Source organism: Benincasa hispida, chromosome 9 (genome assembly GCF_027475165.1).
Source record: "Benincasa hispida cultivar pf3 chromosome 9, pf3_genome.v1.1, whole genome shotgun sequence".
Lineage (NCBI taxonomy): Eukaryota > Viridiplantae > Streptophyta > Magnoliopsida > Cucurbitales > Cucurbitaceae > Benincasa > Benincasa hispida.
Window position 1 is genome coordinate 43887850 of NC_143486.1, and position 6339 is coordinate 43894188.

General features: G+C 34.5%; 1 pseudogene across 1 annotated transcript; it reads right to left on the bottom strand.

Annotated features, from left to right (window-relative positions):
• Positions 1–424: 424 nt before the first annotated feature.
• On the bottom strand, positions 425–5915 carry LOC120085519 (uncharacterized; annotated as a pseudogene). The gene is made up of 4 exons (XR_016532540.1): positions 4639–5915; positions 4013–4579; positions 3354–3608; positions 425–2912 (listed from the first exon to the last, which is right to left on the bottom strand). The product of XR_016532540.1 is annotated as an uncharacterized LOC120085519 (transcript).
• Between the last annotated feature and the right edge of the window lie 424 nt (positions 5916–6339).

The window sequence follows — 6339 nt, forward strand, 5'->3', positions numbered from 1 at the left end:
TAATTCATTTTCTAAGTTATAAAAAAAATAAAAAAAAAAATAGAATACTCCATTGAGTATTCTCAAATATTATAAGAATATTAAAAATGATAGCCTAACTAACTTGACTCAACTTTTTTATGCATATACCATCAACCAAAAAATTAAAAGTTTGAATATTCACTCTGTAGGATTGTATCAACAGCAGCGGAAGCACAATGATAAGCGCCCACGATGCTTGTTGGATGCAAAGCTAGAGGTCCTTCTAGGATCCTTGCAAACACTCACAAAGAAAGCTACTTAGATCGAACTTAGAATCTATGATGGTCACTCTTAGATCCTAAGACAACTCACTCCAGAATTAGGTTGATCAAGACTAAACTAATGAATTGATTTAAATATCAAATCTAAAGCAAGATTTGAAAGAAAAAGACAACACAGAGGGTTGAATAAGCACAAGTTTTTTACTATTGATAATCTGAGTTTTGAAGAACATTACAAGCCATTTTATAGGCCAAATGGTCGTGGATAGACCAAGAAACTCAAAAGTCATTCAAAGACAATTAATTGCAAATTGTAGAAAATAACACCTAGAAACTTGAAATTTAATTGCATACTAAATTATAAGCCAAAATGCAAAACTAGAAATGTAGAAAGTCTTCAAATTGCCTTAAATATCTCCTCTAGAAGGCGGCAAAGTAGTTATGCACATCACATTTCCCCATGCAGTGCACACTTGACAGCATTTTCTTCACAAAATCTGCACACTTTTTTTTACCACCGTATCATCTTCCAAACTATAGGACTTTTCCCATGTCATCTTCATGTCATTCTCTTCTTGACTCATCGAACTAACATTATATAAGACTTTGGTCTCAAAATTATTTGTTTGTTCTTGTGAATTTGCTAGTTTTTGAAGATGTAGTATGAATGCCTCTTGAATCTTCTTTGCCTTGCTTCTTGTAATTGGTCCTTTAGGTACATGCAATGGTTCAAAGGTTGAATTCACATCATCCCCCCTTTCTTTAAAAAGATTTGTCCTCAAATTAAGGTCTTCATTCCCTACATCAAAAGGAGTCAAATCAGCCACATTGAAAGTAGAACTTACGTTGTACTCACCTCGAAGATCCAATTTATAGGCATTATCATTGATCCGCTCTATCACTTGAAATGGACCATCTCCTTTTGGTTGAAGTTTAGACATCCTTTGATCTAGAAACCTTTGCTTTCGTAGATGAACCCAAACCCAATCACCAGGTTTAAAAATCATTTTCTTTCTCCCTTGGTTCTTACTATTGATAAGCTTTTGATTCTTCTTTTCAATCCTTTCTTTGACTTCTTTATGCAAATTTTTATGTATTCTGCTCTTGAAACAGCTGCATCACTAGTAAACATATTAGGTGGCAAGGGTGACAAATCTAACAGAGTTAATGGATTAAAGGCATACACAACCTCAAAAGGTGAAGAATGAGTGATGTTATGTATTGCCTATTGTAAGCAAATACTACAAAAAGTAGAGTATCCTCCCAAGACTTGAGATTTTTAGACATTAATGACCTAAGCAAAGTTCCCAATGTTCTATTAACCACCTCAGTTTGCCCATCGGTTTGTGGGTGACAAGTTGTTGAAAACAAAAGCTTAGTTCCCAATTTACCCCACAAAACTTTCCAAAAATGACTTAAAAATTTTGCATCTCTATCACTAACAACAGTCTTAGGAATTCCATGCAATCTAACCACTTCCCTAAAGAAAAGATTAACTATATTAGTAGCATCATCTGTTTTATTACATGGTATGAAATGTGCCATTTTACTAAACCTATCAACTACCACAAAAATGCTATCATGATGTCTCCTAGTCTTTGGTAGTTCTAAAACAAAATTCATGCTAATATCAACCCAAGGTTCACTAGAAACATCTAAAGGTGTGTAAAGACCATGTGGTTGTGTCTTAGACTTAGCCTCTTACATTTGAAACATTGTTTGCACACTTTATTCACGTCTTTTCTCATTTTCAACCAATAAAAATGTTCAGCCAATATATTATATGTTTTAAATTCCCCAAAATGTCCCATTAATCCTTCTCCATGAGCTTCCTTCACAAGCAACTCTCGAATGGAACACTTAGGAATATAAAGTTTTCCTTTCCTAAAAAGCATTTCATCAAACACAATATATTCATGCACGTTTTTCCCTTCTAAACATTGAATATACACATCATGAAATTCAAATGTCCCTACTTTGTACAAATCAATCATGTGTTTAAAACCAAGAATTTTTGCACTAAGGGAAGAAAACAATGCATACCTTCTTGATAATGCATCAGCCACCACATTATCCTTACCTTTCTTGTAATGAATGACATATGGAAATGTCTCAATGAACTCTACCCATTTAACATGCTTCTTGTTCAACTTTGTTTGACTTTTGAGGTACTTCAAACTTTCATGATCCGTATGGATAAACTCTTTTGGCCACAAGTAATGTTGCCAAACTTGCAAAGCCCTTACAAGTGCATGTAATTCCTTATCATATGTGGGGTAGCTAAGTTGTGCTCCATTTAGCTTCTCACTAAAGAACATGATTGGCCTCTTTTCTTGCATCAAAACAGCTTCAATCCCTATCCCACTTGTATCACATTCAATTTCAAAAGATTGGTCAAAGTTAGGTCAAGCAAGACAATGTGCATTAGTCAATTTATCTTTCAATTCATTGAATGCATTTTCTTGCTTTTCTTTCCATTCAAATTTCACATTATTTTTAATAAGTTCATTCAAGAGGCTATGCTACTGAAATCCTTTATAAACCTTCTATAAAAACTAGCCAAACCATGAAAAGATCTCACCTTGGTTGCATTAGTGGGTGTTGGTCACTCTCGAATAGCCTTGACCTTTTCTTCATCAACTTTCACCCCATCCTTTCCAACAATGAATCCTAAGAAATTGACTTGGTCTAGACAAAAACTACACTTTTTGAAATTGGCATAAAGCTTTTCTTCTCGAAGTTTAAGCAAAATTGTCTTGAAATGCAATATATGTTCATTCAAATTTTTAGAGTAAATAAGAATATCATCAAAGTATACCACAACAAATTTTCTAATGTATTCTCTCAAAACATGATTCATTAGCCTCATAAAAATACTTGGTGCATTGGTAAGACTAAATGGAATAACAAGCCACTCATAAAGACCAAATTTTGTTTTGAAAGCCGTTTTCCACTCATCTCCCACATGCATTCAAATTTTATGGTAACCACTTTTAAGATCAATTTTTGAAAACAAGTTTGCACCATGTAATTCATCTAGCATGTCATCCAATCTAGGAATAGGATGTCGATACTTTACCGATATTTTGTTGATGGCTTGACAATCAACACACATCCTCCATGTTCCATCTTTCTTGGGTACTAAAATGACTGGAACCGAACAAGGACTCATGCTTTCTCGAACATAACATTTATCCATGAGTTCTTCTACTTGCCTTTGGATTTCCTTGGCCTTGATTGAATTGGTCCTATAGGCTACCATATTTGGAAGCATTGCCCGGGTATGAAGTCAATTTTGTGTTCAATTCCTCTTAAAGGAGGTAGACCCATAGGTACATCTTCATGTGGAAACATGTCATTAAATTCCTGCAAAAGAGATTTAAATGTACTAGGCAAACCATCATTAGAGTTAGGTTCAGTTACTAAACACATTCCTTTGCATATAAGTGCAAAGTTTGGTGCTTCGAATGAAAACATATTCCTTTCTTCCCCCTTTCTCATAACCAAACTCACACTCTTTCTTTTTTCTTGAAAGTCACTATTTTTTCTCTCTTGGTTTTCACTCACCTTTTGCCCCTCACTTTTCTCCTTTTTTTGCTCTTCTCCTTTAACTTACTTTCTTCTCTCCTCTCTTGATCCTCAAATTCTTTTCTTTTCTTTTCTAATTTCACTTTATCGCATTATACATCATATAGAGATAATAGAAGCAAAGTAAACTTCTTCCCATTCAAAGTAAATGTGTACTTGTTCAACAAACCATAATATATGACTTCTCTATCATATTGCCAAGGTCGACCCAATAACATATCACCCGCATGCATAGGTACTACATCGCAAGGAACCTCATCCTTATATCTTCCCAAAGTAAAAGAAATAAGAACTTGGGAGTTTACCTTCAATTCTCCTTTATTTGTTAACCATTGAAGTTTATATGGTTTTGGATGTGGACGAGTAGTGAGCTGCATTCTTTTTACAAGAAAGCTACTTACTATATTTGTGCAACTTCCACTATCAATCACCAAGCTACATGGGGTTCCTTCAATCAAGCATCTTGTGTGAAATAAGTTCTCCCTTTGATCTTCAACTTTCTCTTCCTTGATCTGCACATTAAGTACTCTTCTTGCAACTAAGGATATGGAGTTACCTTCTTCAATGTACTCATCATCAAAGGCTTCGGATTCTTCCTCAAATTGGCCACCTTGTTCATCACATTCATCTTCTGAATCAATAATTCCATTTCTTATGACCATGACTTTTTTATTGACACAATCTTTGCTCATGTGCCTAAATCCTTTGCACTTCCAACATTGAATGGAACTAGATTTCTCTCTTTCCTCCTTTAAAGCTTCATTCTTTTTAGTATAGGTGCTCCCGCTTCCACTCTTTTAGGAGCCACAAACTTCCCTTTTGCTTCATCCCTATTCACAGAACCATCCTTGTTCCAAACATTAGAATTTGAAAAGGTATTAGCTTTAGAATTATACATCTTGGAATATTCCTTTTCTTCTCTCAATTGTTCTTCAATTTTGATTGCATAATGATACATATCTTCCAAGTATAGTTGTGGATATCTATCAACGATATGAGCAATTTCTCGATTTAAACCTCCAAGGAATCTATACATGGTGTCTTCTTCTTCTTCTCGAATATTTGCTCTTTCTATCAAAATTTCCATCTCTTGATAATATTCAGCTACACTTTTTGTTTCCTGCCTCAAAACTTGCAATTTAGTTCTCAAATCTCTTTCATAAAGTTTTGGAACATACCTCTTTCTCATGGCTTCTTTAAGTTCTTCCCAAATTTCAATGGGATCCTCCTCTTTCCTTCTTCTCTCGGATTTGAGATGTTGATACCAATTTCCCGCATGGTTAGTGAATTCGGCAATGCCAAGTCTCATCTTCTTATTCTCCCTGAATGTATTGCAATCAAACACATGTTCTATCTTCCTTTCCCATTCCAAGTATGCCTCTACATCCGACGTTCCACAAAATGGTGGAATTTTGAGCTTGACTCCACTATCTCTATCTTCATGGATTCTTTCTCCTCGTCTAGGGTGCATATTATTTCTTCCTCTTCCTCTCATGTTTCCTCTTCCTCTATTTTTCTTTCTTGTTCAACTAAGTCAATTACTCCCTCGTCTTCTTGTAAGACTCTTTGTTGTTGTGTCCTTCTTTCTTGCCTATCTTCACTCATCATTTCCATCATGCCTTGAATGGCTTGAAGAATAGCCATATTAGTATCTTGTACTTGTGGTACTCTCACCCTGTGACATTTTAAAGTTAGTAATAAAAAGGACCTCACCACACTTCTCACCAATTTCACTCAAGAACACTCGTGTTTATCACTCAAGGGTAGGCTTTTGGTACTAGGTCAAAGATGTAAGGGTTGGCTTATATTTTTAGTGCAATCTCACTAAAAGTTTGATAAAAACCAATTCAAAATGATCAACTCTCACAAGCTAAGACTGGAGTAACTAAACTTAGGCTAAAAATAAAACAAATCAGGATTTTTTTTTCAAATGAATGACAAGAAACTTTCATGTGCTTTGGATTTTTTATTTCTTTTCTTCTTCTTTTTTTTTTTTTTTTTTTTTTACTAAATTTTTTTTCCTTTGATCCAAGAGCTGATTTGAAGAAGTTTTCAAGACAAGTTGTAGTATGTCTTGTTACAAGATGTAAGCAATTACTATGGAAAAAAAAATTGAAATAAAATAAATTGAAATAAAGTAAAGATAACATCTCTAAAGTCGGCCAAGAACGATGAACAAATTGCTCGTATACCAAATGATAAGCGCCCACGATGCTTGTTGGATGCAAAGCTACAGGTCCTTCTAGGATCCTTGCAAACACTCACAAAGAAAGCTACTTAGATCGAACTTAGAATCTATGATGGTCACTCTTAGATCCTAAGACAACTCACTCCAGAATTAGGTAGATCAAGACTAAACTAATGAATTGATTTAAATATCAAATCTAAAGCAAGATTTGAAAGAAAAAGACAACACCAAAGGGTTGAATAAGCACAAGTTTTTTACTATCGATAATCTGAGTTTTGAAGAACATTATAAGCCATTTTATAGGTCAAATGGTCGTAGATA